Source organism: Rhinolophus sinicus, linkage group LG09, assembly GCF_036562045.2.
Source record: "Rhinolophus sinicus isolate RSC01 linkage group LG09, ASM3656204v1, whole genome shotgun sequence".
Lineage (NCBI taxonomy): Eukaryota > Metazoa > Chordata > Mammalia > Chiroptera > Rhinolophidae > Rhinolophus > Rhinolophus sinicus.
In genome coordinates, this window is record NC_133758.1 from 95,646,422 (window position 1) to 95,660,737 (window position 14,316).

At 36.9% G+C, this 14,316-nt stretch overlaps 1 protein-coding gene and 1 long non-coding RNA gene across 3 annotated transcripts in view; one reads left to right on the top strand and one right to left on the bottom strand.

Annotated features, from left to right (window-relative positions):
• AHR (aryl hydrocarbon receptor) overlaps window positions 1-14,316 on the top strand; it is a 150,738-nt gene that overhangs the window by 118,196 nt on the left and 18,226 nt on the right. The window lies entirely within an intron of this gene.
• Window positions 2,920-14,316, bottom strand: part of LOC141573207 (uncharacterized) — a 247,530-nt gene continuing 236,133 nt past the window's right edge. Inside the window, exon 3 of the long non-coding RNA XR_012498894.1 lies at window positions 2,920-4,206. This is a non-coding gene — a long non-coding RNA (uncharacterized LOC141573207). The remainder of the gene's footprint in view (window positions 4,207-14,316) is intronic.

A 14,316-nucleotide genomic window follows, 5' to 3' on the forward strand; every position in this document is an offset into this window, starting at 1 on the left:
ATTACGGCATACAGGAAACATACGTGTTGCTTAAATATTTCCTAATATATGCAGATCCAACTATAAAACATCATGCATATCATATTTATAAAAGAGAAATCATTGTTTTAGAGAATATTTTATTACATTAGGGAGTGGTTAAAGAATATTTGCTAAAATTTCCTTAAAATGCCTAAGTATGATTATAAATTTTGTTTCCTGTCCTATGCACAGAAAGGACAAAGGCACACTTGGAAATGGGCCCGTGGGCTTTCTCAGATAAATTTCTCTCTTAAATAGATGTAGCACCTATGGGATTGGGTTTTTAAAGCAGTTTTGAATATTATGTTCAATTTACTAGTCCAAATAAAATAAGTTGGAATGTGATTCATTTTCTTCAGCCAGGTAATTATTTTCCCCAAAGTTTAAATGAAACGTGTAAAGAACAACCCAAACATCCGGAGCTGGAACAAGTTTACTGGGGTTTCAACACACCACCCCCAATTTAATAGTTCAGACAGTTCTCTTGGAAAGGTCTTGAGTATTCTCTGAAAGGGCAGTACAGTTTCCAAAAGCCCTACAGGAAAACCTGGGAGGTAACAATAGAACCATCTGTTCTGGGAAACTGACTCTGAAATGAATTATACGCCGGGCAAGAAGATCAAGCATTCTTCTGTGTTTGTGGGTAGGCTAAGATGCACATCACAGCTCTTTGGGGCAAATTTATAGGGTTCCTGGTAGTTACATTTGCAATTCATGATGGCAAAATGAGCTCAATATTTGACCTAAAGGAAATTAGAGTCACCAATATTTAGCAATTATAGGATTGCAATTTCAAAGCAAAAAGTAAATGAAACCTTCCTTAATGTAAGGGAGCAATAAGAATATGCCAACAAAGAATCTACCATGAATCATTTATTTAGTCAAGTCAGCATCAATACTCAAACCTAATAACTATAGTAGAAAAATCAATTTGAAATACAAAGAGAACTTAGGCTTGTATATATGAATGACCACAAATAAAAAGAAACTTTCTACAATGGAGTCAATCAACCCTTATATTCATAAATGTGTGGCAGTCTGTCATGATATGAAGAGAAGTTCTAGAGCTAAGCTTCCGGTGTTTAAATCCCAGGTCTGAACCTCATTTGTTGTGCTATCTTGGCAAAGTCTTTAGCCTCTCTGTCTCTTAATTTCTTCATCTGAAAAATGGTGATGATAATACCCTGTTTCCCAAAAAATAAGACCTAGCGGGACAATCAGCTCTAATGCGTCTTTTGGAGCAAAAAGTAATATAAGACCCTGTATTATATTATGTTATATTATTATATTATATATTATATTATATTATACCGGGTCTTATATTATTGTAAAATAAGACTGGGTCTTATATTAATTTTTGCTCCAAAAGATGCATTAGAGCTGATTGTCCAGCTAGGTCTTATTTTCGGGGAAGCACGGTAGTACCTGGCTTATTGGGTTGCTGTGAAGGTTAAATGTGTTAACACATATAAAACAATTGCCTGGTGCATAATAAGTGCTACATAATACTAGTTATTGTTTTAATTCTTAGTCAGTGGGTCCATACCAAGAGCATAGGGAAGATTCAAATAAAGTCAACAAAAATATGTTTAAGCTGAAATATAATTTATGCAAATACAATGTCACTGTAGAGTTAGTATACAGAAACAAAATATTTGTTAAAAAGTGTTAAAAAGACTAGCATTCTGTATTTGGATTCTAAAAATATGTGCAAGATATTTTAAAATATTGTGTAAAGTCTTATGTTTGTGAGGTTAAAAGCCCTCCATTTACGAATCCATTTTTGCATAGAAATTGTGTGCATACAAATAAGAAGGAAAACTAGAGGGAAAATTGTCGAATTAATTAAAAAATAAACTTTACCGCTTTTTCTAACTCCTTCATGAAAAGGCAGCAAAAAGATAATGAGGAAGGACCGAACAGATGTCGGTTTCCCCTGAAATTTGCCAAAGTTTTACAGCATCGTTATGATAGATTTCCATTTGGGCCTCCACAATTTAAAAGTAAGTGGGACATTTGGATCTAGAAGAGAGCAGAAATGATTAAAGAGTTGGAAACCCAGGCTTAAGAGGAAGGAATCACGGAAATGATGTTGGTTGGCCAAAAAGAGGAGAAGGCTGTGGGTTACTTAATTGCAGTCTTGGTGTATATAATATGCCGTTTAAAGAGGTTGGGGAACAGATGTTGTTCCCCAATAAAAATAGAACAAGATGGAAAGGGAGCACTTTGTCTCTCACTTGAGAGAAATCTTTTTAAAGAGTTAATTTTTTTTTTTTTTTTTTTGTAAAGAGTTGTTGAGCAGCTAAACCTTCGCTCACTCAACTAATATTTATCCAATTCCTCCTCTGTCTTGGATACTGTATTAAGTACTATTGATTAACTAAAGGATAATAATTCACATGTAGACATAGAACTAGATACAAGGTCTGCCAATTAAGTTCGCAAATTCATCCTAGAAAAAGTGCTACCTACCTCATTGCTGAATATCACTACAGTCATCTTTGATGTACTCCCCTTGGGAAGCTATGTACTGATGCCAGTGCCTAGTTCACCCTTCAAAGCAGTTTTGGAACTCTTTTTCTGGAATGGCCATCAGAGCTGTCATCGTATTACCCTTGATGTCCTGAATGTCATCAAAATGACTTCCTTTCAGTATTTCCTTTATCTTCAGGTAAAGAAAGAAGTCATTGGGGGCCAGATCAAGTGAGTAGGGAGGGTGTTCCAATACAGTTACTTGTTTACTGGCTAAAAACTCCCTCACAGACAGTGCTGTGTGAGCTGGTGCATTGTCGTGATCCACAACCACGAATTGTTTGTGAAAAATTCAAGTAGTCTAACTTTTTCACGCAGCCTTTTCAGCACTTCCAAATAATAAACTTGGTTAAGTGTTTTGCCAGTTGGTACAAATTCATAATGAATAATTCCTCTGATATCAAAAAAAGGTTAGCAGCATGGTTGCAACAAATTTTTGAACTTAATTGTCAAAAAACCTGGTATATTGAGTGAGATTTTCCCTTTGCCCCAGAACTGTCCTTGCAGTAGACTTGGTGGCTTATACGCACTTGAGTGTGAGAAAAGAAAGCCAGTGAGGTAGAGATGGCAGCAGGGAAATGCTCTGCATCCCCTCTACGTAAGAATGTGTGAGTTTCCTGAGAACACCATGGAAAGCAGCTAGGTGGGCATTCTTTTGTGGAGACCCCACCTAAAGGACTGCCCTGAGGATAAGGAGAACCAGCAGCCAGATCCCATAAGAGAGCATTTGGCAGAGAAAGAAGCAGGATGGATCTTCCAGCTCAGGGAATTATTCTCTGAGCAGGCTCTCTTCGTAGGCCCACCTCCCTATCCAAGAACTCATCTAGGAGCTCCCATCTAAATGCCTGCATCCCAGAAGCACCAATAGCCAGACTTGGATTAGCCAGAGAAACAATAGCCACCAAACACAAAAATGCCAGAGGCCAGTGCAGTGAATAAAATGTGTAAGTGCTACTGTAACATAAAGCAGTTATCTATTATCTATCAGTCAAGTAGCTGTTATTGTGCACCTCTACGTTTCTCCTTGCTAATAAATGTTGTTCCTAAGACTCCATAAGGTTTGGATTGTTTCACCATCTGTGACAGTCAGAAAAGATTAAATTATAATTCACAGCGTTTTGACTTTAAGTGTATTTGTTGTATTCTAATGATCCTAAACTTGATAATCAAACTTTTATTATCACTCAGAATACTTCAGCAAACAAAATACTGTGTTTTCCTCCCCAGATTTTCTCACACTCTGACCAACATGCTCATTTCTAATGGTTGCAGTGGATGCTGTGATGTATTACCCAGTCCCCCCACTACAGGAAGAGGCATGCATTTCCCCAGGTACTTACCATATGACTAAGAGCTGAGTCCTCTCTGGGAATTTCCCTGGGTTGGAGGGAGCCACTAATGTTACAACTCCTTACAAGGTACATCCACATCTGGTTGATACAGGGTGGAAGAACTGGCCTGATTCAAGATATCTCTGCAGGGCCTTCAGCTCCAGAGCTCCCCAGGAGATTGGCTGGGGCCTTCGTTGTAGCTGCATTGCAGTTTAGCTTCTCAGGCTTCCTGCATTCCCTGGTGGTCTGGTTCCTAGAGCAGACCCCCAAAAACCCCTTTCACGCAAATCTGTCTCAGAGTCTGTGTTCTGGGGAACTTGACCTAAGAGAAATGAATATATGTAGGAAGTAAGCAACAAATTAATGAAAAATTAATATGATATTATGCAAGTTTCTAAGTGTAAGCTCTTCTCCATCCTGATCTCAATTCCATTGATGTTAAAATTAATTACTTGATCTAAATTAGGAGGGTAGCAGAGAAATCAGTTTAACACCCCACCCCAGGCCACTAGCTCCCAAGCAGGGGAAAATGCAGTTACATTACCATTAGACTAAATAGTATCAAAATAACAAATACATGACCTGCCACCACATCTACTTCCCTCCCAATATTTCCCCACTTGTGTCTGTGAAGCAATTGATGATATATCAGAACCAGGAGAAGTAGAAAGGCATTGAACCCTAATTTATGAAAGGTACCTGCAAAAAATTATTCCTTTCATTATGCAAGAAGATATAGAAATTCTGTAAAAAGCACATTTATCTGAAAAAAATTCTTTTTAGAATATGCTGTCTATTTTATTATGCAGCCAACTGATAACTGAAAAATGTGATTCTGATACACTGTTCTGGCTTGGATAACTGTGAAAAGTTTTTCTGAAATGGCATCCAGACACATTTTCCCATGTAAATATCACTGGTGAGGGAAATTTTTAATGTATAATTTGTAGCTGGCTGGAAATATTTTTAGAATATTTCATTGAGGGAGTTTTTAGGTAGGATTCCCCCACACTCACACACACACACACACACACATGAAAAGCAGCACTGAAGATAATGATTCGAGTTCACAGTTTATTTGGGAAGTGATCTTAGGAAGCCCTGGTAGAAGAGTGGGGAAGGAAGGAAGCAAGTAAAGGATATATTAATGAACAGGTTATCACTCTACGCAACTAGAGCTCAGTCCCATTAGAACACACCTCAGAGTTGTCCCACCTAAGACATGAGGAAGCTGGCATATTTCTTGTATCTGTAACTCCTGTCACTGGTTGGGGAAAGGCTGTTTCTGGGGATGTTCTCTACTCAGTTTCTGACCTTCCCCATGCATGCATGTATAGACCAAGCTCCCTTCTCCAGTCCGAGAAAGCTCTCAGGCTGAGAGTTGCAGGGGTTTGCATTAAGAAGTGGTCTAACTGTACGGGCACTGAAGGAATGAGTGGGGCACCAACAGAACCTGCTAAAGAAGTTATGCAACACCTTGCTTGAAAACATTTCAAAATAAATAGGTCTCTGACAAGACTTCTGAAAATCCATTCCTTTTGAGAAATGGCTGAAGTGGTTGTCAGAATTATTGTAATTCTAGGATTCCAGGCCTATGGAAAAATTCTAATGCCACTGATAAATAAAAGCAAGCCACTATTTGGTCACAAAAAAAGAATTTTACCAAAAAGTTCCAGTATGTTTTGAACATTTATAAGAAATGGATTGTGAAGAATACTGTTGAAATGTCCATACTCCCCAAAGACATCTATAGATTCAATGCGATTCTGATTTAAATTAAAATGGCATTTTTCACAGAAATGGAAAAAAAAAATCTTAAAATTTGTTTGGAACCACAAAGACCCTGAATAGCCCCACCAATACTGAGAAAGGAAAACAAAGCTGGAGGCATCACACTTTCTGATTTCAAACTACACTATGAAGCTATAGTAATCAAAACAGTATGGTACTGCCATAAAACAGACACATAAACCATTGGAACAGAATCAAGAGCCCAGAAATAGACTCCTGCATATATAGTCAACTAATATTTTATAAGGGAGACAAGTATACTCACTGAAGAAAAGATAGTCTCCTCAGTAAATTGTACTGAAAAAAAAAAAGGATATTCACATGCAAAATAATGAAACTAGACCCCTGTCTTACACCACTCACAAAAATTAACTCAGAATGAATTAAAGACTTAAATGTAAGACCTGAAACCACAAATCTTCTAGGAGAAAACATAGAGAAAAATTTTCTTGACAGTGTTTTGGCAATAATTTTTTTAGTTATGGCACTTAACATAAACAATCAACAAAAGCTAAAATAAACAAGTGGAATTACGTCAAACTAAAAAACTTCTGCACAGCAAAATAAATAATCAGTAAAACGAAAAGGTAACAGATGAAATGGGAGAAAATATCTGCAAACCTTAAATCTCATAAGGAGTTAATACCCAAATTATGTTTTAAAAAACCCACAAAACTCAATAACAGAAACACATAATCTAATTAAAAATGGGCAAAAGACTTGAATAGACATTTTCCCGATGAATAGATTCAAATGGACAATAGGTATATGGAAAGGTGTTCAACATCACTAATCATCAGGGAAATGCAAATCAAAACCATAGTGAAATATCACCTGTCACATATGTCACAATGGTTATTATAAAAAGACAAGAGATAAAAAATGCTGGAGAGGACATAGAAAAAAAGGATGCCTTTTATACGGTTGGTGGAAATGTAAATTGCTACAGCCACTATAGAAAATAGTATGAAGGTTTTTCAAAAAATTAAAAATAGAATTACTATATGATCCAGGAATTCCACTTTGGGGAATATATATGAAGGAAATGAAATCACTTTCTCAAGTATCCCCATGTTCACTGCAGCATTATTTATAATAGTCAAGATATGGAAACAAACTCAGTGTCCAACAACAGGTGAATGGATAAAGAGACTGTCACACACACACACACACACACACGAATTTATCCAGCAGAAGGAGATCCTGCCATTTGTGACAACATGGATGAAACTTGAGGGCCTTATGCTGAGTGAAATAAGTCAACAAAGAAAGATAAATACTGTATGATCCCACTTATATGTGGAATTTAAGAAAACCAAACTCATAGAAACAGAGGACAATTTGGTAACTGTCAGAGGTGGGGGTTGTGGAGGAGGAAATGGGTAAATGTGGTCAAAAGGTATGAACTTCGAGTTATAAGATGAATATGTTGTGGGGATATAATGTGAATATAGTTACCAATAGTGTGCTGTATGTTTGAAAATTACTAACAGAGTAGATCTTAAAAGTTTTTATCATAAAAAAATGTAACTATGTGAGGTGATGAGGTTAACTAAATAAAATGATAATCATTTTGCAATATATACACATATGGAATCATTATGTTGTATACCTTAAACTTTTATAATGCTATATGTCAACTATATTGCAATAAAGCTGGGGAAAACTATATTAGAAATTATGAATATTCACAAAACATGTGTACTGAAAATTTAAGATAGAAAACACTCATTTTTAACATGTTATAATAAAATCAGCTGGATATTAGCCCCTTACAGATATATGATTTGAAAATATTTTCTACCATTTAGAAGGTTGCCTTTTCATTTTGTTGATGGTTTGCTTTGCTGTGAAGAAGCTTTTTAGTTTGATCTAGCTAAACTTGTTTATTTTCGCTTTTGTTGCTTTTGTTTTGAATAATTCAACCTTAGAAAGCAATCTCAGTAATGCAACTGATTCTCTTTGTGATATGGTTACAATTTTCTTTTCTTGCTTCAAGTATAAAGCCCCAAGTTTTCCTAAATTCTTAGTGACAGCATCAGGTTGACCCTGGTCAGGAGAGACATGTGCTAGTCTTAACAATCTGTGGTGCCTTTCTGTCAAAATTAAGTTCGCTACAGAGGGCTGCAGAGTGAAAATCCTGGACTGAGCCAGGGTAAGCAAGGACATTTGTGATTGGCACATACTTGCCTGGAACCCAAGTTACCAGCATGCCGAATGTCTCCTTAGGGGAGAATCTCTGTGTTGTCAAATAACCATCCTCTAGTTGACTCAGTAAATGGGGGTGGTTGAGCCAGTAACATGTCAACATCCCAGTGTGTAAAGGACCTTCTATTTAGATGATGTCTTGCTATTTACAAAGTTCTTTTACACACACTAACACATTTAATCCTCAATATATGCAGAGTATGAATTATTACATGCCTTTTATTGGTGTGGAAACCATGATTTAAAAGAGATTAAATAAATTCCCCATTGGTAACCAAATAGCAAGTGACAGAGCTGGAACAAAAACTTAGTTCTTAGAAGGAGAATTTTAGCTCATCCCTCTTTCCACCAGTCCACAGTTCTTTTCTTCTGGTCTCATTTAGGGTACCCAATAGATCATTGTACATTTAGGCAATATATGACTGAACATTAAACCTGAAATGTGACACAAGTCTATCTTAAAATTAAGCCAAGGCAAGACTACAATATACATATATTTTTGAATTAGAAATCTGATTGTAATTTCCTGTGCTTTCTAAACCTCAGTACTCAACTCTCTTTTCTCCTGTCTGCCTAAAACCTCAGTTCAAATAAAATTAGAATGACATTTGCTAAGTGTATTAGTTAGCTATTGCTGTATAATGAATCACACCTAAATTTAGCATCTTAAAATAATAATCATTATCTCACAGTCACTGTGGGTTAAGAATCCAAGAGCAGTATAGCTGAGTGGTTCTGACTCAAAGTCTCTCTTAAGGCTGCAGTCAAGCTATTGGCCAGGGCTGTAGTCACCCATGGCTGACAGATCCATTTACACAATTACTCAAGTCCCTGGCCATTGTCAAGCTATTTGTGTTCTTTGCCACATGTACCTCTACACATGCATGAGTGTTCTCATGTCACGGCAGCTGGCTTCCCCCAGGGCAAGGTGATCCAAGAAAGAGGGCATGTTATTCCTCCTATTGCTCCTCAGAGGCAGGGCAGGGTTTACGTGAAGCAGAATTTTGTCATATTATTCGTTATGCCACCTCCATTAGACTGAGCTCAGAACACATACTAATATAGACTTAATAAGACATTAAGACCCTAGCCCTACACTCAAACAGCTCAGTCTAATAGAGAAAATTTGCCACATAATGTAACATAAATCAAGAGAAGGTCAATAAAGAGAGACTTAAAAAGTAAAATGGGATTCAAATAATGTTGGAGAGCTGTTGTACATTTGAGGAAGATCAGGAAACAGTGCCTAGGAGAAGTGACCATTGATATGGGCCTTTGAAAGGAGTAAGATTTCAAAGAATAAAGATCTGAGCAAAGGTAAATAAGATAAAACTCCAAGGAGTAAACTATTAGAATCTTATAGCAAATCTTTGAGTCAAAAATTATGATAATCATATCTTCATGACTATAGAAGTGCAGCAGAGAAAACAAGTTGCATGAAGTTTGAGGTGGCAATGGTTTGATGTAAAGGCAGCTATCTGTGAAGCCCTTCATTGGAAGGGATGGAAGAAAGTGCCTGAAATGAAGGAAAAAATGTCAAGACAGACTTGACTTCCTGCTTGAATTTCTTCAGTGGCTTCCTATTGCCCACACTAGGTTGAAGCAGAGTCTTTAGTGTGTTTTCAAGACCCCTTAGTCTGGCCTGAACTTCTGGAGTCATACTGCTAACCACCATACTGCCTCAATGCCCCTTTGCCCAATCCTCCCACAATGGTCCAGCTGCCCTGTGTACTTATCCCAGGGCACACCAGGCTGTGTTCCAACAAGACAGGCACACCTTTTTCACTCATTCCATTTTGTTCACGGAATAGCCTTTTTTCACATCTTTTCTCCATGCTACCACCTACTCCACCTTCAGATTCAATTCAAAGGTCAATTTGGAAAGATTTTCCTGACTCTCCTCTTTCTCCATCCCCATCCCAGCCCTAACACCATCATTGCAAATGTATTTACATGTAGCATGGCACTTACTCTATTTAACTGATTCTAATATGTGCATTCAAATCCTATCATTGATGGCATGACATAGTTTATTGTACAGATTTTTTCCTGGGGGGCATCTTAAAATCAATGGTTTCTTAAATTGGGGGAAATTTACGTGCACTTATTTGCATGTTTACTCCTTCCCTGAGACTAAAAAGACACTGAAGTCGGAGATTATTTCTTATTTACTTTGCATCACCACTGTCTACCACATCGTACTTTATATACTAGGTCTCTCCTAACTTTGTCAAGTAAATCAATGTAAGACACTTATCCTTAAATAGCTAAGTAACTGTAACCTTCACTGTTCTCTACCTTGTTCCAGAAGGCAGGATCCTAATTAGCCATGTCATCTTGTTTAAAAGGATCAGCTTAAGTTAAGTGAGTAAAGATTCCATGATCTGTTGATCCTGTTACATCATTTGACCTGAAAATTAAAAATTACAACTCCCATCCTTTTATGTCATATATCCCTGAGCCTTCCTGGAATTGGTGTTTAAAACCCCAAATGTCTTGACAGAACACCATGGTTTTTGATAATGGACTTAGAGCTATAAATACAAAGAATAGGTGAAACACCAAGTCAATGGAGTCAGATAGGCCTGAACTGAAGTCCATGCTTCAGTATGTATCAGCAGGTGACCTTGCTGTTTAACCACCCTGAAACTCAGTTTTATCCTCTGTAAAATTGGGATAATCCAACTCACCTCTCAGGATAGTTGTGAGGACTAATTACACTAACAAATATAAAACATCTGATATGGGCCTCATACAGGGAGGTATTCAATTAATTTTAGAAGCATCTTGTATGTTCCAAGCACCTGGCACATAACAGAATAAACAGCAAAGATAATGAATGAGAATAATACACATGGTCAGGTCAACAACATGGACAGAAATCCATTCAAAAACCATATTAATTAGGCACTGAAACAATTGTCCAAACTAGTGATGTGAAAATGCAGTGGACACTTGTGGAGAATTTATTCTTCTCGGGCTTTAACCCATTTATCTTCATGTATGATTGAGCCATTTTAAGACTGGATCTGGTTTTACCTTTTGTCTTCCCATTCACATTGTCTCTCATAACGACATTATGAAAATAGCCTGTGTAATTTTCCCGCATATCACCATTTTGGGGACTGATTGGCTGTTTTTTGCTTTCAGGCACTGTAAGTCAATGTGTACTGTAAAACAATCTTTAGCTCCCATTAGCTCTGTCTCGATAAGGTTATCTTATTTTTTTTCCTAAACCTTTCCCATCCCTAAGTTGCTTGACTATATTTCCCTTTCTCTTCTATCATACACTTCTTTATGTTGAGAAGTCTCTGGGAAAGCAGCAAGTCCCTGTGCCAACCAATGAAGACCAGTATAGGCATAAAGAGTTATGGAGCCTTCTAAAGAGCATTTGGAACTATGGCGGCAGGGCACGTAGATAGGAGAGATGAGGAAGAAGGCAGCAAGACAAAAGAAGAAAGGAATTGAGGAGTGGTTAAGGGAAGGTGGGAAACAGAAAACAAAAATGTGACAAGAGCAATAATTGTGAAGGTTTATTGCCATGCAAAGACAAAGTTATTAAGATCAGGAGAGAGAGGTTTTGTCTGGTTTCCATTTCAAGAGGATGAAATGGGAAGATAGTCAGTTTACACAAAGAATAAGCTTAGCTAAAAGCTGGATATAGAAGGCTGAATCTTCATCACATAAGTCCTGTCACACTAGTGGGGAAATAAGTTCTAGATATCAATACAGGAAGAGGTGAAAACGCTTTTGATCCTTTGGTAATCTAGAAATAGAATCCCAGAATAATAAAAACGGATAACTAATACTATTTTCTGATTTTTTGGTCTCTTTTTACCCATTTCATAAACTCAGCTGCTCTGTGGGGGGCAGCGAATCCTACTCCCAACATTCTATGTGGATGGATAGCTGTGTGGTCCAAACGCTCTGATAAAGTCCGTCTATTCTACCCTTCTTATAGACACAACTTTCAAAGATACTTTCTCCAAAAGCCATGTGCTTTGATTAACAGGTTTAAGTGCTATAACCACCATGTGTTTGAATGCAGATTAACTCATAGACCCAGATAATGAATCTTGCCCTGTCATGTTGCTTTTAGCCAAAGTTGAAAGAGAAAGCTTTAAAGAATGTGGAGAAACTCAACTATGAAATTTTGATAGCCTTAGGGCAGAGACTTAACACAAAGAAATAATCATCACTCCTTCAAAGATTATTCATGGCCTTTGTGAAAAGATTAATGCCAAAATTCTGTGTTTAATTACAGTTGGTGAAGAAGCTAGAAAAAAAGTCACCATGCGTTTTTGCCCAATCAAAGACAGAGCAATCCAAATAACTTGTTCTACAGTCAACAGTGAGTTCTTGGTCAAATTCTCATGAGCCTCATTGTTGTTTTGAATTATAAAACGTCACCTGCACCCTGAAAAAAGAAAAGCCTGATTAAGCATTATTCATTTCGATACAGAAGGTATCAATTATTTTGCTATATAAAGCGACTAATAAAATCTGAGTGTTGTGATATTTCGGTTTTCTTGTCTGAGAAACATCATTTCATAGTAACTCCTGAAAAGGTCAGGACGATCGTATATTGTGATTGGTAACTTTTCTACAGGAGAAAAGGGATAAAATATCAAGAACAGGAATCACACAATTGATATGAAGGACCACCTACGTAATTATACCAAAACAGCATCTCTGCTTCTGTAATCCAGACGAAGCTGACCTATGATGAGTATGTTGCCAGAGACCTACATAGAGCCCTGACATAGGGAAGGGGTACCTACTAGCATTTTATTAGGGACGAGGCTGATGACTAGGTTCAGAAAGAACTGCAACTTTTCTTCCTCACATTTCTAAGGAGAATTTTGGAGTAGACAGGACTAATATTTCATGAATAGAAAAATTCTTCATTATCCGGCTTCAGGAGATAACTTGCATTAAATAGTGGTTGTGACCATGGCTGCTTCTGTTGGGCATGGGACAAGGGTATACATTACATCAGAGACTTCCGAGAGTTTTGATTAAATTGAAAAGTCAACTTTATAGAATGTGACTACTAAGCTTGAACTTGCCACCATTCTTGAAATCATCTACTTCTAACTTACTACCTATAATATGTAAAGGAATGGAAACGGTGTACTTCATATACTAGAAACCAATAGAGCTTCCAGACTTCCCACTACTTATATAATGGGAATACCCATGTTATATTTCAATTAGTTTTTCAAACAACTTGGCTAAATATGATTTGAATATTATGCTAATTATGCTCACTTTTCTGAATAATCAAAATGAATTAAATATAAGTGTGTATGTAGCTATAACTTGTGAAGTCCTAAAAGCCTGAAACAGTGGGAGAAACATGCAGTTTCAATTCTAGTAAAACAAACCACATGGCTAATTAAATATATATGTTTTCTATCGATCGCTCCAATAATTACTCAAAATATATACACATGTTTTTGGGTGATCATCAATTAGTTTGGGGTCATGCTCATCTGACATTCTACATTCTACATCTCTTTCTGGCCTGTTGCTGAGATCAACCCGTATGATTTTGAGCTTTTATTTGTAGTCTTGAACTTCTTGCCCTTTTACAGGCTTACAAATCCATTGAACAAACAAGAAATGTACTTCTGTGAGAACTCTGCGTGTAGTAAAAGCAGTCCTGTGAATGCATTAGTTGGTTTTCTTTGCTATGTCAGAACAAGATGAAAAACAAATACAATGCTATGTATCTTTTCCTGAAAGAACTACATATACAATTGAGAGGGACCCTCTCTCTTACCATGTCCTGAAGTGCCACACTGCCAAGCCAAGCCCTGCTCTCCCAACTGATCACGTCTTTATTCCCTGCTTCTTCATAAAAATCCCCCACAAAGTGCCCATCCTTCCAGAAACTATAAATCTCCTCCTAAGGGAAGGAAGGAAACATAAAATTGGACAAAAGGCTGAACTAGATCTCCTTAACCTAGCACTCTTAGAATGGGAACTCTTGAGAAAAGCAGAGATGTATTTTTACATTGTGTATAGTTGTAAATACTATGCGGTACAGAATGAACACTCAATAAGTAAATTAGCGAGTTCATGCATTATCAACCAAATATTGAATCTGAACCTTGGTGTTATTACTGACCTAGGACAAATACAGAAATGCAAGAAGGATACTCATATGTAGGCCAAACTTCATTTAACCATTTTTTTTTTTTTAGTATAGATATACTCTGATTTGATGAAACAAAGAAAAAGCTGCTTTCAAAAAATAGATGGAAGTTTTACATGAAGACTTAGCATGAGCTTAAGGTATGCAAATATAAACCATAAGTTTATTATTGTTGAGGTTATAAAGGCTCAATAATATGTATTTGCTGCCCTCCCTCCTTTTAAAAGTAATCATGATTTTATTATAAGGCTTGGTTTGGCTGTAGGCAAAGAG